General features: G+C 42.2%; 1 protein-coding gene and 1 long non-coding RNA gene across 6 annotated transcripts in view; one reads left to right on the top strand and one right to left on the bottom strand.

Annotated features, from left to right (window-relative positions):
* SEMA5B (semaphorin 5B) overlaps window positions 1-19,208 on the top strand; it is a 358,202-nt gene that overhangs the window by 128,914 nt on the left and 210,080 nt on the right. The window lies entirely within an intron of this gene.
* On the bottom strand, window positions 11,691-16,108 carry LOC132592650 (uncharacterized). The gene is made up of 2 exons (XR_009558163.1): window positions 12,477-16,108; window positions 11,691-12,438 (listed from the first exon to the last, which is right to left on the bottom strand). It is a non-coding gene; the product is annotated as an uncharacterized LOC132592650 (long non-coding RNA).

Genomic DNA, 19,208 nt, shown 5'->3' with positions numbered 1-19,208 from the left:
TGATTAGTAGTCCATAAAATCATTGGTTTCTTTTTTAGTTACTTTCCATTTTTGTTTGTAAAAGTTTTTTAAATTTGGAAAAGTGAGGCTACGGCTTGTTTTGGTGTCATTTCACTATCTTCTTAGAGTAGCTAAATTTCGAATCAAGACAATAACAACAAAAAAAGAAGAAGATAGTGTACTTGTAAATGTTTCTGTGCTGTCCTGACACCTAACAGAAAAGTGATGGGGTGTGGAGTGCGAAAACTCAGCACTGGGAAAGTCTTGATGACTGACCAGCATTCTTCTCACAGCCATCCCGGCCGCAAATACATTCCTGAGCCATTGCTTCATTACTAGCACTTGCTTGACAAGTGCAGAACATGCTGAGGATCCAGACAACTGCAAAACTCTTCCACTTTCTTTTACAGCTGATGTCAGGCAATGCCGTTTAAACCACAAATCCATCTTTTGCTCTGTCCATTCAGTTATCCTGTAGATCATGAATAATAAGGAATAGTTTGTTTTTCCCCCATGTGGAAATGAAGAGAATTATCACATTGTTGCTGGGAAGGTGAAATCCACTCTACCAAGCTGTTTTCTCCACAATGGTTAGAAGTATTCAGTTGTTTCCCAAATAGCAGTCGGCAGATTTGCTCATCTTCCCCCTTATTCCTTCATACAGCTTGCTGTGTTCGAGACAGTCCCAGGCTACCCACTCCTTTGTGAGTTTTAAGGAGAAAGCAGTTGCCATGTTCCAGTTGCAAGGTAGTGACAGGCCCAATAAGCCAGGTTATGGATTGTAGCTGTTTTCACCTTAATAATGGTTAGTTCCACCCTGGGTCTCAGCTTCCCGCAGAAGAAAATGTCTTCTATATGTAATGGGGATGGGTGGGATTGGGATTGGGAGGTCTCCGTGTGGAATAATAAAGTGCTCCCAAGTAGGGATGCTATTGACCTTGTTTCATAGAGCCTTGATAGATGCTTCAAACACATCTGTTTCCTTATAATGGTAGTATACTCATGTATAGAAATTCACCCTCAGATATTTTAAAGAAGTGGCTTTGGCATCAGCAAGGTGCAAAAAAGATGTGTGCTTGTTTAGTCTCAACGCATGCAGGCACCCCACATTACACAGGCAAGCACAGTTACCAACCTGCATTTAGGGAAACTGTCACGTTTGCTTCTAAGTGAAAAGCTGTACAAGTAATTGGCAGAAGAGGAAGGTGCATGCTTGGGGGCACAGCGAACTAATGGGAGGCTGTTTAGGAGTGAAGGTGGAAGGGAGTTGCGAATGGAAAAAGGAGATCAGGCAAGGGAAGACCCTTCAGAGTCCTGAAACACTTAGGAGCTAAAAAACTGACCTTCTGTCCCTGAAGCATTGGCAACTCAGAAACTGTGCCATAACTGCAGTTCTCTGAGAATGATCTTGGTGATGTGTCTGCCGCTAAACTTGGCCCTAGAACTAGGAATTAAATACGACTTTCAGGTTTGTCTCCCTTTTTGCCTGTGAATTATATACAACCAGCGCCGGATTTATGTATAAGCTAAACAAGCTATAGCTTAAGGCCCCACTCTCTTGCCCCCCCCAAAAAAAAACTAAAGGGGAAAAAAAACCTGGATGTACATTTCCAAAATATAAGATAAAAGAAACCAAATAAAATAAAACCTACGAACAGTTAGAGCTTAATAATTATTTCACTATTAATATACTTATTCTTAATTGTATTTCAGTTCAACAAATACCGGTACTTTGATAAAATACATATTTCGTTATGTGCAAATGGCTTTAGATACCTATTAGGTCCATAAATTACCATATAGCATACATTCAACAGAAAAAAAACAGCGACAATTTGTTGACAAAGGACAGCTGGACATATAAAGGGCCCCATTACCTTCAGTGTCTTAGGGCCTCATCAAGCCTAAATCCAGCCCTGTACAGTACAGTCATACCTCGGGTTGTGTCCGCTGCGAGTTGCATTCTTTCAGGATACGAATGCGGCGGACCCGGAAGTGCAAGCGCAGAAGCGCTCTATCGCCACTCGGGTTGCGGACTTTTTGGGGTGCGAACGGCACCCCGGAACGGATTGGGTACCACTGTATACAGCTCCGGGATGGACCCCCCTTTTCCTTTTTCTGTTTTAGTAATAATAAAATTAATCCTCAGAGTAGTTATTAGAAGATGTTTATTAGAAGATGCTTAGGTGGTAACAAGGCATGCTATTGTCAATTTATCCTTTTTCCAACCTAAGCTTGCCAGGTCTAGTGAAAGCAACTCCAAAACACAAACATCTTCCATGTGTGGAACCTTCAGGTGCCTTAATGGTTGTTCACACAGACGTGCCTGTGTAACCTTACAGACTGTAACTTAAAACTAAGAAGGCAAGGGGAGGGGGGGGGGAGACAGACCACCATAATGATGGGGTGCATTCACAGCCAAGACAAGGACACAAAATACTGTCTTGGCTTCTGTTTTTTTTATTAATGTCTGTATGCACCATTGGTAGACTTTCAGGTTTCCCCCCAAGATGCCCACTTCTTGGGTTTCCTGTTGCAATTGCATGAGCATAAACAACCCGTTTCTTTAAATTAAAAAAGTTTGTCCACTTTCTCTCCACTTGCTTATCTCCTTACGTGGTGGGCCCTCTATAACAGTGATTATTTCTTTCTGTTGTTTTACAAATACAACTTTGATCCTTTCTTTTCCCCAAAAATACTTTTATGGTGCCAGAGTTGTGTTTTCTGATCCCCAGCTTACTTCACATTTACTGCTTTTATGCAAAATCAGTTCCTGGAGACCTAGTATAGAAACCACTTGTATGTTACAACTTCACTGTGGTGCTGATGTAGCTAGGGGTTATTTTCAGGTGTGTGCTTGCTTGCAAATATCACAACGGTCAAACAAATATCTGTTCTGTGCTTGGAGGCCAGGTCGGAAAAGGTACTTGATTACCCTGGCTACAGAACCAGGGTTTGGAGAGCATAATTTAAATAATAATTCAAAGCCCTGTGATGTTTCTTTTCTTTCTTTTAAAAGTACAGTAATAAAAAAAGAATTTGTGATTCGAATGAAGATTTCAAGTTATTAAAATAGGCTTTAGAGGCTGTTAATAAATGAGAGGTTTTTAATAAATGATGAATGTACATTATAATATGATGGAAAAGAAAGAGAATCTTTATTAATTTTGACACATCCCACATCCTCCCTCCAAGTGTTTTTGTGCTTTTTTTTGTAGCTGGAATAGTGGGGGGAAATGTGACAGTGTGCTGTCGGAATAGAGTCTTAGTTGGGCATATCTCTGGAATGAATTTCTGTGGCCCAGTTACCAACTAAGATAGACAACTTCATCATAGTTCTGTTGCACATGAACATTCTGGCCCTCTGAATGATTAGCGAGTGGATATTTGATGAGCAAAGCAGTGACCTTCCTTCTCTTCACTGGCAAGCCCTCAAGCTGCCTGTGGGATTCTTGTTACCACATGTCACCACAGCCATGTACACATGTACACCCAAATAACATGGGGCTTTTAGCCAAGACGATTCAAACTGAAGAAGGGGAGAAAAGAAGAGAACAAGGCAAACAGATGGTCATTTTAAACAAAAATACTTACCGTATTTTTCCGTGCATAAGACGATATTTCCCCCCAAATTTTTAAAGTTTAAAATTGGGGGTCATCTTATACAAGGAATGTTGCCATTAAATATATAAATAAATACATGCCACCATCCATATCCCCCCCCCAGCCTCCCCTCACAATTGGCCTCACGACAAACCCTAGTCTGGTACTCCCCCCCCCCAAGCGGTCCCCACTCTGGACATTGTCCCTTCCACCCAGTTCCCTCAGCCGTCCCCTGGCTACCCAGACACCCCCCCCCAATCGCCAAGCTCACTTACTCAGGCAGCTCTGGCAGTCGCAGCTCCTCGAACAGCGTTCGCATCTGCCAGCGCCCGAGGAGTAAATACGGTACATACCGTAAATACTGAGGCAAAAGTGCTACACACAGGCGGGAGAGCAGGAGCAGCAGCTACAGTGGAGTTACACTGAGCTGACAGGAGCAGCCGCCATTACACAGCTTGCCTCACTGTTGGATGTTTAAATATACGGTATTTTGAATATACGGTATTATACGGTATTAAATATATGGCGTTTCGAATATTTAATAAAATATCAAAGTTGTTTTGTTTGGTGTTTAAAATATTTATTTCCTAATTTGGGGCTCAAAAAATAGGGGTCGACTTATACATGGGGGCGTCTTATGCACAGAAAAAAACGGTACCTATGATCTACCCGGTATGATTATTTTTTATACCTATCTATGCAGCGCATCAAAATTCTGCAAAGACCTGCTTTACCAGAGACAATACCTGAACATGAGTACCACATTAAGTAGCTTATTTACTCGAGTCTAGTGCACCATTGAATCTAATGCACACCTCAAATTTCAGAACCTGGAAACCAAAAAAGTATTTGCTGGTGAATGTAAATGTGCCATCAAATCTAATGTGCACCTTAATTTTCGCGATGTAATTTGGCCAAAAAAGGTGAGCATTAGATTTGAGTAGATACGGTAATTCAACTAATGCAGCCAAAATCAATCCAGTGTCATGTATCTTGTATGTTGCATTTATTCCTAAACTATGCACACTATTGTATAGTTTATGCCAGAGGTAGAAAACACATGGTCCTCCAGAAGTTGTTAGGAATCAGTGCTCATCAAACCCAGCCAACATGGCCAATGGTCAGGGATGATGAGAGTTGTAGATTTTCAGGTGCTGCATGCAAAAAAAGTTCAGCATCTGGGCTGCTTTTAATGAGCCTAAGAACTACTATACCTAGGAAGCAGAGTGAAGATGAGCAGGAATGAGTGGAGGAATACTGAGGGTCCCAAGGGTAGCCATGGCAAATCAGAGGGCACCTAAGGAATGCACTTACCTGGGCAACTAATTTACATTAAGCCCACGATGGGGGGAAAGCCAACAGGAGAAAGGTCAAGTTAAATCTGAATTTTAGTCAACCTCCTGTGCTTGTGGTTTTCGGCTATTCTTGCTGACCTACAGAGAAGTGGGGTGGTGGTGGTGCAGAATGACACCCCCACCTTTTCATTAGACATATTACTTTTTGTTACGCTCTGACATGAATGCTGCTGGGATGGCACTAGGCTTGAAGGCACTGCTGAAGTGGGTACCTAGCAGTGGGGGCAATTTCCCTGCCATCTCTCTGATTTAAAACACAGACATGGCAAAGTAATTTATTCTGCTGCTCTTTATTATACCTGATTGATGACTGCAGGCACTCATTAGAGAGTGGACTGAGGAAAATATAATGCGCTTCGCCGTTTTATGTACGTGCAGTTCAATCCTTCAAAAGGCACGCTGGCCCTACCTCATTTCTCTGACTTATGGGCACCATGGGCTTTCTGTTTGGAGGATTTACTTGGGCAGATGTTAAAGAGAGCTCCTGAGTTATAGAACTGGGAGATGCAACAGCCTGGTACTGATTTCAGCTTTCAGCATCCTCATTGGAATCCACAACAGCAGGTTCTGATATCAGATGCTCATATAATACAGTTTTTGATTTCCATTACAAAATGCTGATTGTTGATGTTCAAAGGCAGGGGCATCGAACCCTTAAACTTGCTTAAAAATAGAATTTTAACCGAAATTTGTTATGTTATCTTAGAAGCTGTCAGCAATATGTGGAGAGCAATTTCTGCCAAGATTTTGTCCCTTGCGATGGACAAGATACTGGGTGTGTTGAGGCAATTATAAACCGATATACGAACAACCGTTGTGCTCAACACACAGTGGTTTTGTTCCTCCCTGTTGCACAATCAAACGAACAAGCCAGGAAGTCTTCAGTTAATTACAGTTTCTTGGTTGATTAATGGCTTCAGCACAACTTCAAGACCTAACTTCATATCCTGACTTATTCCAGTGTTGTTAACCATAGTTTCCCGATTTGGATGAAGCAGGCCACTACATTGACATGAAGCCTTTTTGGCTTGCTTGCTAGGGGTGCAAGGTTCATTCATATCTAAGCTTATTAAATAGAGGTATAATTGTCCAAATGTAACCACTTGCCTTTCCTTATACATTGTATTGATTCATCCACCACTGAATGGACTTTTGACAATTGTTGTTACATATTGGGAAAATAGCTTCAAACAAAGAAGATTTTGAAAGCATGAGGTGTGCCCTCATAAAGAGAAATTAGAAATGCCTCAAATAGGCTTCCTGTTTCCTGTGTGGCAGGCGATGGACGCCTCTCCCAACACCGCAGAGAGAGACAGATGGAGATAATCAGTAAATGATGGGGGAAATCCATTTTCTGCATTCCTCTTTGGTTGGAAGAGGAACCTGGCTCTCACCTGCAGTTTGCCTGGCGGTCTGGCACTCACTTCACCATGGAATGCGAGGGCAGGCAAAGGCACTGGGTGCATGAAGCACTCCAGCTGCCCAAAATCCCCAATTTCATTCCTGGAAACTACAGGCACGTGCTAGAGATGATGAGACAAGAAGTTGCGAAAATGAACCCAGCTACAAGGATTTAGAAGGTTTGGATTGGGAATTGGGAAAGGATTTCATTTGGTGAAAGGGTTTGCGTATATCACAGTTATATACACACAGGAAAGAATAAGGATTACAGTTAGAGTTCCTCACTTGAAACTTTATAATTACCTAATACACCAACACAAATGAAATCACAAGATTGTAGCTATTATATAAGGGATTATTATATCTGAATGGAATGGAATGGAATGGAAATTATTAAGGTTTTGGAACACAGAACAAATGTAGAAGAATGAAGTCATCAAATCTATCACACAGGGAGGCCTGTTTGATTAAATTGTATAATTTGACATTGGAACAATTGGCATAAATAATTGTATTGATTGGATAAAATTGGTATTGTTATAATGAGGTTGCTATTGGAATGATATTGGAAAATCAATAAAAAACATAATAAAAAAGAAATGTCTCAACTAGATAAATACTATGCTCTCCCTTATTGCAAGGTGGGAAATGGGAAACTATATTCCCATTTTCCTGCAACAGAAAGAAGGTGGCAAGGTTTTGCTGTACTTCCATCTTTTTGTTCTTGTCCATGTTCTGTCATCTCAGTACTTTTGCTGCCCTTTCCTCTGCCCTGCTCCCTCCCTCCCTGATCCTGGTCAGGAAATGTGTTGCTTATAAGCAAGTCCCAAATATCAATGTTGTTTTCTGAATGTCCTCCTTTCAAGACTTCAACCTTTCAGATTCCGCTGCAGAATCCCCATCTTGATAGAAATGATTTTTCAGAATATTTGGACAAATGACCTAGAAGAACTTTGGGCAAATCACCTGAACCACTCAACCCCTTTAAAATATTAATAAAATATAGGCTATTTTCCAGGTCCCTAGTAATTGATGGGATTCATTACACCTTAATATACCTGCTTTTCTTTAATCTTATCTGTAATTACTGTCGTGTTGCAGTAGCAAAGCTGTAATGAATATTGAAATGGCTTCCTCTTTAGACCTCTATTTTTGGCTGCTTTTAGATAAATGATTTTTTCTCTGAGATAAAGCACTTGGAGCAAGAGAAGATTGGCTTCTAGCGATTTGGATAGGAATCTTATTGCTAGGTTTTATGATTGTAAAAAATAGAAAGCAACCTGCCTTGAACTACTTCTCCCCTCCCAGTGCCTTTTTATAATACTCATTTTCTGTTTTAAAATGCAGACAACTGATGGAATTTCAGGTTGCCAATCCCTCATTGGAGACTGCGCTTTCCTTCTTTCTCATTTGATTCTTGGACTTGTTTTTCCTGTATCCTCCTCAACTTTTTTCTGTCTAACCTAGCCTTCCTCCTCCCAATCTTGCCAAGTCCTCTTATTCTGCCCCTGTGGGTATTGAGTGGTTTTCAATTAGACATTGGGTGGCATTCAACTTACGTGCCCTGTCAGTGCAAGGACTTCCACTTCCACAATGGGACTTTCCTTCCCTTGTGCTCTGCACACTCCACAGTTCTGCTTTAGAGGGTTGGAGAAACCCAGATAACATATTTAGGGGGTGTGCAGGATTAGGAGAGGGAGAGAACATCCTGTCACACAAAGTGGATATCTTTTCTCTAGTTTACTCAGTCCTATGTTGGATACAGCCCATTCTCGAAGACCATGGTAACGGGCAGGGCTGGCAATCAGATATCAGATCAGGCTAGTGAGAAGTGAGAAAAGTTACTCTATTTGACATATTGCTTAGACTGAAGAGCCAGACCTAGAGCATTAGGCAGCCTAGGCAAAGTTGGGGGCAGCTGGGTACACTTGCCCTCGGCATTGGAGGGTTAAACTGGCCAGAGGGCCCTGCCAGGAACTGCCTGCATTTTTGTTTGAATGTATAACTTTATCCTAACAAGACTCCTGCGCTGGGCTTCAGACAAGTTCTGGACAGTCCTGGCATCAGGCCTGACTACTGCAATGCGCTCTATGTGGGGCTGCCTTTGAAGGTGACCCGGAAACTACAACTAATCCAGAATGCAGCAGCTAGACTGGAGACTGGGAGCGGCTGCCGAGACCACGTAACACCGGTCTTGAAGGACCTACATTGGCTCCCAGTACATTTCCAAGCACAATTCAAAATGTTGGTGCTGACCTTTAAAACTCTAAACGGCCTCGGTCCAGTATACCTGAAGGAGTGTCTCCACCCCCATCGTTCTGCCTGGACGCTGAAGTCCAGCGCCGAGGGCCTTCTGGCGGTTCCCTTGCTGCGAGAAGCCAAGTTACAGGGAACCAGGCAGAGGGCCTTCTCGGTAGTGGCACCCGCCCTGTGGAACGCCCTCCCACCAGATGTCAAAGAGAAAAACAACTACCAGATTTTTAGGAGACATCTGAAGGCAGCCCTGTTTAGGGATGCTTTTAATGTTTTATAGATTAATAGATTGTTATGCTTTAATGTTTTGTTGGAAGCCACCCCGAGTGGCTGGGGAAACCCAGCCAGATGGACGGGGTATAAAAAAATTATAATTATAATTGTAATAATTATTACAGAGAGCCAGCCTTACTGTCACAGGTTTCCAGGCACATGGATTGGTGTGACAGAATGGCCAAAACACAATTGATGACAAAATGCAGGATGATAGCCCTTCTCTGTATGGGAAATCTAACCATAATACTCAAGAGTTGAGAGACTTATACAACTAGTACCCAACACTTCAGTGTAGATTTATACATATATATAATGAATCCACTTTGGCACATTCTCTGCTAGTGCCTCTCTGAGGATTTTCTGTTATTAAATAGAAATGCTGTCTGGAGAGCCTGTTGCTGCCCAAGAGAGGACATGTTGCTAAGTAAAAAATGGATTCCAGTAGGAACACTTAATTGAAATCCTATCTGTCTTTTTAGGAGGACTGGGCATGAAGGGCAAGAGGCTCCCTGACTGTGAATAATTTTGAAAGCTGCATGTGCAGGACCTGTGCCTTCTCACTTTAATTCAGAATAGCTGCCACTCAAGAGCATTCCAATCTCCTAACATGCTTTAGAATCACGGAAAGAACGGAAGAAAGCCAGCATTTAACACTGTGGCTGCATTAATTTTAGATGTTAAAATATATTAACAGTGCTATCTTATACATGACTACTTATAAGAAGTATAATTGAATGAAGTGGGATTTATTCCCTGGTGAATGCATATAGGATTGGAACCTAAAGCTTTTTCATTTGTGATGCTTACCCTTAACAATAACATTTAGCATGTATATAGTGTATTTCGGGTACTTAGTGTTTCACATGTAGTCTCAGAAATCCTTACATCCATCCTGAAAGGTTTTCCTTGGGATGCAGAATTTTACTTTCCCCCTAATAAACTTTTGATGGTTTAAAAATCGAATGTTTACATTCTTATCCTACCTAAATTTGCTTTGAAATGCAACTTAGTTTGTAATATATAAAATGGTTCGCTGTATGACATATTTTTAAAATACAGTGGTACCTCGGGTTAATTCGTTCTGGAGGCCCATTCTTAACCTGAAACCGTTCTTAATCTGAGGTACCACTTTAGCTAATGGGGCATCCCGCTGCTGCCACGCCACCGCCACACGATTTCTGTTCTCATCCTGAAGCAAAGTTCTTAACCCGAGATACTATTTCTGGGTTAGCGGAGTCTGTAACCTGAAGCCTCTGTAACCTGAGCTACCACTGTATCTGAGAATAAAGGCCTGGGTTTTATCCAAACAATCATTATAACTGTAGCTGCCTAAATATATCCTAGCTTGCATTTGGGAGAATGTAGTAAGGTCAGCAGAAATGTAATATGGATGATTGGCTTCCCAAATTGACCAGACGAAATCTCAGGCAGTTGTACATATTATAAAACAGATTTATTAAAACATTTATTGCAATAAATGGTGGCAGTGAGAATGAGTTTCTCATTCTGCCCGACCCATGGGCATACACAGAGTGCTTTTATACCTTTTTGACAGAGTGAAGTGAAGATCAGCCTTTCTGCAGTACTTCATCAACCAATCAAGAGAGAGCACCCCAAGATGCAAAGTCACCCGCCCAACTCTACTAGGTGGCGTTATGTACCTGGTACCTTCATACACGTGTCTATGTGGAATTTTACAGGCACAATTGTGGTTGTGCTCTACTTAGAATTTGCGGTGGGCTGCATCCTCTTGCTCTTGTGGTTTATGCTAGAATTTCTTAGAAGTGCTGTGTGTGGTTAGATCTTTGCATTAGATGTGCAAACATGCTGTGCCTGTTTGCTTTCTATCAGAGGCAGAGAGATTTAGAATTGAATATACAAAATGGAGTTCCTCTTGCTCTTATGGCCTGACCAGGATTATTCTGGCCCTGGTCATTGCCACCCTATATTCCCTCCTCTTCAATATGGAGATGAAGAACAGGTGTGTTTCTGCATCTCCATTTGATTGACCCATCGCACTACAGTGTTTCCTGGTGTTTCCTGCTTGGTAGGGGGTTGGACTGGATGGCCCTTGTGGTCTCTATGATTCTACAGAGGAGCCAGCAGCTTCCCATGCTCCAATGTTAGGCCAAAGGATGGGCAACAGAGAGCAAAGTAAGTGAGGAAGCTTCTGCTGACTTTTCCCAGCTTGTTATTCAGCTTGTCTCAGAAGGGCTACCAGAAGCTGTATTGAGAGACTTAAGAGCCCTCAGAAGATTGCTGGGCTTCAAAGAAGTATGTAGGGCAGAAGAAGGCTAACTGGAAGCTTGCTCAAATGTTAGGTTTTTGACTTCCAGGGAAATAGTGCAAGGCAGATAGATAACTTTGGGGTGGGGGCTGCCTTTTCTACTGAACAGTTAAAATACCTGACCAAGGCTGTTAAGTGTTTCTTAGTGTCACCAGAACTAAAAAGGTTCCAGGAACCTCCGGCTGTGATCAGGAACTAGCAGTCATTAAAGACATAGTACATTGCTTTTCTTAAATCAAATAGCAAAATATTTTACAAACAGACCTAAATTTTGTTACCTGGCACATTCAGACCTTCATTTTGAAACTTCTTAACTTAAGGTATACAAGCTAGTGTTTCTAAAACTTGTGAATAACGTGCATTACTAAGCAGTTTCTTAAAAATGCTACCACACATACACATGGGGTTGGAAACTTTCCTAAGGGGGAAAGGATAATTCATTGTTAGGATAGACACCATCAGCTAATTCATAGGGCTAGACACAAACTCTGAGAGCCTGTAGATTAAGGCATTCAGTCTGCAGAACTGTCAGTGTAAAATAACCATGAAAGTTTTTTTTTTCCTGCTTCAGCTTGATGCTATAAAGCAGAGTAAAAATGCTTGCTGAATTTAAGCCTGGTTCAGCTTTTGATTAATCTATTTCCATAACTCCTAAGCATTTTCTGTTGAAGTTTTTAGCCTTCGTGTTAGACCTAACTGGAAACACATATTTGCATTATACAAACATCATTTTTGTCGAAGCACAAGTGCCACTTTCTACTACATTGCATTTCCATTTGAGGCACAACAAAAAAAATCGCAATACAGACTTTTGGCAACAAAGGGTTCTTTCTCTCAGGTGGGCCATGAATCTATAATGGCCACACTAGTCTTCAGAGATACTAGGATACTATAGTTGCTAGAAATCTAAAAGCCAAGGGGCTTTAGCCACTGTTTCCAAAACTTTATGTCAGCAGGAAAATACACAGTTCTCTCTCAGCTCAGTACTGGGCTTCAATGCAAATCAGTGGGTTTCAAAAGTTCCTACACAGTTCTAAAGGCCAGGAATATATATATATATAACAATTGGAGGTTTGTCCTAGCTGAGCATTTGGCTACAGAAAGAATGGCTATTGTTCCAGTTTGCCAGAATCAGGAGAGGCTTGCATTAGATATCAGTGGGCTACCAGAAGCTTCTCCCATCATTTCCAAAGCCAGAACTGAGGGGTGCACCTGGCCAGCTCTTCCAGTTACATCCCCAACCCAGCTATAGCCCTGTATCACCTAGGGAGTTGCTGGAACCCTCCCCATATCTGTATGACCTAGGGAGTTGCTGGAACCCACCCCATGGTTCAATTTCTGAAACTGTTTTGGGTCTGTTCGCTCAAGTGAGGCAGGTACACTGCCCTTCCTTCCAAATTAAGGATACTGCTTTGGGGGCAGGTAGACTTCTACTGTGGGTCCCACTCAATTGATGCCTCCCATACAAATATACATACATACATACATATATAAGGGTCTAAGATTTACTGCGTCTCCTTGTCTCCTTGATGTTTGGTGCTGCATAAGATGGACATTCCTCAACCCGTGCGTCGAGTGACAGCGTCCGGAGTGTCACAGCAGGGGCTACTTCGGTTTCCCATGCGCTGGACGTCTTTTGCCGGTCAGACGCTGCAAGGGGAAACTGGTGCACCGTGCGCTGGGTACCCACTCCTGATTAGGTACAGCAGGGTGTGGATCCAGGGGGTCATCTCAGGCACTTTCACCGGATGGAATGGATACCTCACCACCTAGGAATGAAGAGGGTCTCGTCTCCCTTCCTTCAAGGATTCACTCAGGGACTCGCTAGCGTCAGGCTGGAACCATCGTGTCAGGCTCCGCAAGGCTACACGCTGTTCGCTCGAGTGATTTCCTGTAGATAAAAAACAAAGGAGGGGGGGAGAGAGAGATTGTCCTTGTAGCTGCCGCTGCTGTTTTAGAACTTCTTGCTGGTTAGTCCACCACCAAACTCTCCGAGGTAGTGCGTCCCACGTATTGGACATTGAGGTGTGTCTGGCACACAGAAGTCATCTCTGGGATGTAGCAGCAGTTAGTTGAGAAGTCATCTCTGGGATATAGCAGCAGTGCCTTACAGCAGTCTTTGCCGAATTTCACAAGGCTTGCAACAGGATTCCACGTCTGGTCCATCTTTCAGGATCTCCTCGTGGTTTCTCTTTCCTTCCACAGAACTTCATGCATGTGCAGGGTTAAGGAGGGGTCCTTTAAATCCGTATTTGCCTCCCATCCAGCTGCCGACGGCTGAGTTCTGCTAGGATACTGAAGCCTGTTTTTCAAATTATGCAAAGTCTTGTGGTTTCTAGAAGAAGAAAAAACTTACAGCTGCTTTGTAGCAACGGGCTGTTTCCGTGAGACATAATTTTTTTTTAAAGTCAAAGCATTTAGAGCAGTAGTGTTTTTGTAAGCTGAAACGTGGACCTCCAAAGCATAACATCTTTTTCTCCCTACTTTCACAGCAACGGTCTTGGTCACACAATGTCACACAATAGAATGTCCGAAATGGCAACACCAGCCAGGCACAGCCACAGTCTCTAAGTGCAGGTTGCAGGAGAAAGCAAGTTGTGCAAATACAAATCATGCAGAATCGCTTGTGTAACCAAATAAGGGGGGTTACGCCACACATCTCTGCCGGAGGTTTGAGAGACTGCTTGAGATTTTTCGCAGCCTGTCTTCCAATGGTAGTGTTAGATTCAAACAGACAATGTCTTTACACACAAATCTCCATTCAGTATAACTTCCTTCTACCTTATCCTGAATTCTTTAGTTGATAAACATTCATTTCATTAAAATATGCAGTTCTACAAATTTTCCAACGTTGCTGTCACAAAAACATATGAAATGGGGTTGCAGGTAGGAGGGTAAAACCCTTTAAACGTAGTTTGCTTTTAGAAGGACTCAAATGTCTCTTTTTTCCCCATTCTTGTAAGTTTCCCCAAAAACTAAAGTCTGCACAGCTACAACAGGACTTGGGGAAAAGATTATAATTGTTCAAATAAAATCTATTGTCTCTTGCGTTGTGAACTACTTAAGTACATGATTTTTTTCTTTTCTTTTCTTTTGAAGCCAGCTGAAGCATATGAAAACATTTTCTGAGCACCGTTACTGGCATTTTGTCAGTTTCCTGTGGGGGGGGGGGTAGCCTCATTTCTAGTATGGTGAATAGCATTCTAAAGGTTGCAGAGATGATTTTTCTGAACCAATCCTCCGCTGTCTGTTTGTACAGCCCTTTTAGGCATAAAATCAGTCTGATGCTTCTTTTGGTTTTTTTTTGGGGGGGGGCTCTTTCAAGGATATTTAAAAGCAGAATACTGGGTGCCTATATTTATAACAAAGTCCAGATGCAGGTAACTCTTAAGTCACCTTGACCATGGCTCTTTGCCATGCCTGCCAAACCGACGAACTCTCTTCTGCTGGGACCCCCTTGTCCCATCTTTCTCCGAACACTCTTCCTTCCTCTTTTACATTGACCGAGACATCTCCGTCCTAGCAACTGACCTTCACCAGTGACCTTTGAACCCCTTCTGGTTCCTCACTGGTCCTTGAGCCATTATTTGTTGCTGTTTAACCACTGCCTTTCTCTTCATCTTCTTTCTCAAAATGCCTTTCTTCTCTCTGGGGGGGGGGGGAAATACTGGTTTGCACCACCCTTTTTCTCTGAACTTGTTGTTGGCAGGACTTGTAAATTAAATGTCTTTTATGACATTCTGAATTTATCTATCATGAATTCTAGGGAAATCACATTTTTCCCTCCTCTTGACCATACTCCTCCCATTTATGGCCCTGTAAAGTATCCCCTCATTCACAGCACGCACTGCAAACTTTGCCACACATACCATGCATTGGACACTTTACCACACTCTACCTCCCAGTTTTTCCTTGTTTCCTAAATGTCTATTTGTCAGGGGACCTCCTCCCTACTGACTACTAACATACACATTTTCCTCCTCCCTTTGCCTCTTACCCAAAGCGCATGGTTTTCCCAGTTGACCTCTAATTAACTGAGTACTACCAACACGCTGGAGATGTGATCAGGATCTCCCTTCCCCTCATTAAAGGGGGCCAATTCCCTTCAAGGTACCTTTTCCCTTTCTACTTACCCCAGCCGGCTTTTCCTGTTCTTCCCTTCCAACCTCGGTCCTTTTGCCTCTTCGTCCAGGGCACGGAAACTCAAGGGCCACCTCTGATCCTCCGGAAAAAGTGCCGGTGTGCACCAGACCAGAGGCGCCGTTAGGAATCTGCGCCCTGTCCAGTGGGGCAAAAGGGGACTGCCTCTGGTTCAGGGAAATGCCCTCATCCGAGTCACGCACGGCACCAGAAATGTAAGGTCAGCAGAAATGTAATATGGATGATTGGCTTCCCAAATTGACCAGACGAAATCTCAGGCAGTTGTACATATTATAAAACAGATTTATTAAAACATTTATTGCAATAAATGGTGGCAGTGAGAATGAGTTTCTCATTCTGCCCGACCCATGGGCATACACAGAGTGCTTTTATACCTTTTTGACAGAGTGAAGTGAAGATCAGCCTTTCTGCAGTACTTCATCAACCAATCAAGAGAGAGCACCCCAAGATGCAAAGTCACCCGCCCAACTCTACTAGGTGGCGTTATGTACCTGGTACCTTCATACACGTGTCTATGTGGAATTTTACAGGCACAATTGTGGTTGTGCTCTACTTAGAATTTGCGGTGGGCTGCATCCTCTTGCTCTTGTGGTTTATGCTAGAATTTCTTAGAAGTGCTGTGTGTGGTTAGATCTTTGCATTAGATGTGCAAACATGCTGTGCCTGTTTGCTTTCTATCAGAGGCAGAGAGATTTAGAATTGAATATACAAAATGGAGTTCCTCTTGCTCTTATGGCCTGACCAGGATTATTCTGGCCCTGGTCATTGCCACCCTATAAGAATATGGAGGGGGGGGGAATGTTGAAAATAGAAACCATCAATATTGTAGTAAACAATGGAATGTTTTATTATCTGGGCTTAGAATAGACCTCAGTGTTATCATGCAGAAACAAAACAAAAACAAAAAATATTCATGCGTAAATTCAGAAAATACTTGTAAAAAATATATCCAACTAAGTAAGAGTAGCAGTGCATTCGGATAGTTAATTATACCATATAATAGAGTGATATCCAATTGTGGCATTGTACTTCTGCAAATGAGACTCCCATGTACTTCCTCTGGTGGATTGGCATGAAGGTTGCACATGAAAATAAAGGAAGGAAGGGAAAGACCTGTTGCATCTGGTAGTGTGACACTGGACTGCCCATAGAACTTCCTCCATTGGTAATTGCCTGCAGATACAAGGGTTTTATTAAATCTTTCTCACTAGCTTGGTGATTTCTTCTGCTGGCAGAGACAGACAGAGGAGCAACATTGTCATGTCTAAGACATGATATCTTAAAGAAAGAGTCATCTTATGTGTGTGTGTGTGTGTGAGACGGGACTAGTCAGTGTTCAGACCCTGATGAGATTTCTTTGGAGGAAGAAGAGGATCCATTCAGCGGCAAAGCGCTTGCTACTGCCGCCCGGGGTGCGTCCCCAAGGGCCAGCAGCACAAGAACAGGCCTTTTCTGCAGTGGCTCCCTGCTTGTGGAATGCTCTCCCCAGGAAGGTTTGCCAGGCGCCTTCATTATGAATAATTAGGCCCAAGGCAAAAACATTCCTCTTCTCCCAGGCCTTTGTGGTTAATTAACCAATCTATGGCATTTTAAACTGTGTGTGAGGGGGCTATTGTTTTGTTTGTTTTTATGTTACGCGTTTTTGTGTTTTTATACTGTAAACTGCCCTGTGATCCTTGGATGAAGGGCAGTATAGAAATTTAATTAATAAATAAATAAAGACAAATATGGCTAAGCTAGTAGGTCTTAATAAGAAACAGTAGAATGACAGAGATGTGTTTAGTTGGCTTTTAAAGACTTGAGCTGAATATTTGCTTCTTCCAAAGCTGCACCTAGGATAGGATGAACCAGTTAAATCTTGCTTGGTTCTCCAGCCCCTGACCCCCCCGGAATTAAGGGGCATTCCTGTCAACTGTTGTTGGAAGCCGCCCAGAGTGGCTGGGGGAACCCGGCCAGATGGGCGGGGTATAAATAATAAATTATTATTATTATTCTTATAACTGAAGCTCACTCCTCCATCTCTGTTATTATTTCAGTTTTGAAAATCTTTGGGAGATAGTAGTCAGTGGCATCCTTAAGAACTTTGCTTACTTCAGGGATGGGAAACCTTTGGACCTCGGTGAGTTGTTGTTGGACTCCAATTCCCATGAGCCTGAAGCAGCATAGCTAGTGGTCAGGGGTGATGGGAGCTGCACTCCAGCAACAGCTGGTGAGCCGCAGGTCTCTTTCACTGTCTGGGTAGCTATCTTGCAGCTTCAGTATTGCCATCTGTTACATTACATCACTGGTATTCGTTTTCAATCATGTTGCTCAGGTAATGGAAATATTAGGACTGCAGCGTCGAACATGTTTGGGGAGCACATTTGGACTCATTTTTGGGTAAACATGCATTGGATTGCAGCGTGGAAGAAATTGTCGTCCTGAACCTGTTTATATATTTATAGATTCTGTATAACTGCCCTTGGCTGGTGCTGGGTTTTGCCTGTGTAACTGAAGTAGTTATATGCTGAAGACTGGCACCTCCAAAAAGGTTTTTTTTTCAAAGCATATTTCAGCAATTCAGTTTAGGCTGTTCAGGGGTTTGGGTTTTTCTTTAGACTTTTCATTTTATGTATTTTCCAGCAGCTGCTGCCCTTTAATATTTGCCTGTTGTACAGAAATCAACAGCTTGGCCCCCTTACTGGATGTAAGCTTTTTCCATTATACTATTCCTGTCCTAGGGGAGACAAATTGATTTCCAATAAAGTGGCAGAATGATTTTTAAGATTCCAGCACTTGCCTGTTTGTTTGATGTTTTGGTTTTTCATTTAACAGGCTGCTCTTCACATATTGCCTCTTCCAAATGACTTCTGCCTGCTCTGTGTGGTGTGACTGCAGTTTCACTAACTGTAGGTTGTTGCTACTTGACATGTTGGAATTTAAGCTCTCAAAGCTAGCAGTAAGAGAGAATGTCAAGAGTTGCCATTTCTTTTGTTTTTTTTGATCTTCAACTTCTGGAGGTTCTTTTTCTTTCATACCCGTTACCAGTTTCTTTGAATCTTACATATTTTAAAAGCTCTGAGGTGCCACAAGGTTTTTTTTTTCATTCTGGAGCAGTGTTAACTTCCAACAATCTCTTTTTGGCTGTAATAATCATAATAGTGCAATCTAGGTGAATGCATTGACCCCTCCCCCCCAAAATACACTTTCTTCTGCATTTCTGTACACCTCAAAATGTATATCATCAATGCCATATTAATTTTCAACAGAGATTTATCTTCTTCCTCATTCTTTTCCTGACTGGCAGTCAGATTCTACCTGGTCCATCCAAAGATTCTAGAAGCAAAAAATGAGCTGGCAATTCTCCTTGTAAATGGTTGGATGTAATGCTCAATTGAACACAATCTGTTCCGTCAGAGTTACATTAGCTTGACTATGCATCAACACTAAAAATGTGTTAGTAAGTGCACATATGATTGGGGTTGGAAAGAATGTGACAGAAGTAGCATTACTTCTAATCATTCCCGCCACAATCTCACCTTTCTGATGCTTGTGAAATGCCCAGGGCATCTAACAATGACAAAATTCGAAAACTATAATAATTCAAATTCATGTAAGAGATTGGGAAGTATAATCATCAATAGTACCGGAGCCAGGCAAATTCAAATTTTGGTGAAGTCAAATGCCTGTTCAAATAGGAAGTTTTCAGCTGGAGACTCCTGGGGTGGAGAATGTCTCAGACTGATTGCCGCAACATTGTTTTCATGTGCTCCCATCAAACCACATCTCCTATAGGAATTAATGTACAAAAGACTTCTCTAATTGACCCAAGTGGATTGGCAGGTTTATATTTGAGGTCCTGAAGTCTATGGTTCAATAAGTTTCCTGACCCT

Source organism: Zootoca vivipara, chromosome 1, assembly GCF_963506605.1.
Source record: "Zootoca vivipara chromosome 1, rZooViv1.1, whole genome shotgun sequence".
Lineage (NCBI taxonomy): Eukaryota > Metazoa > Chordata > Lepidosauria > Squamata > Lacertidae > Zootoca > Zootoca vivipara.
The sequence above is the reverse complement of the archived record's forward strand: the minus strand, read 5'-3'. Positions and strand labels throughout refer to the sequence as shown.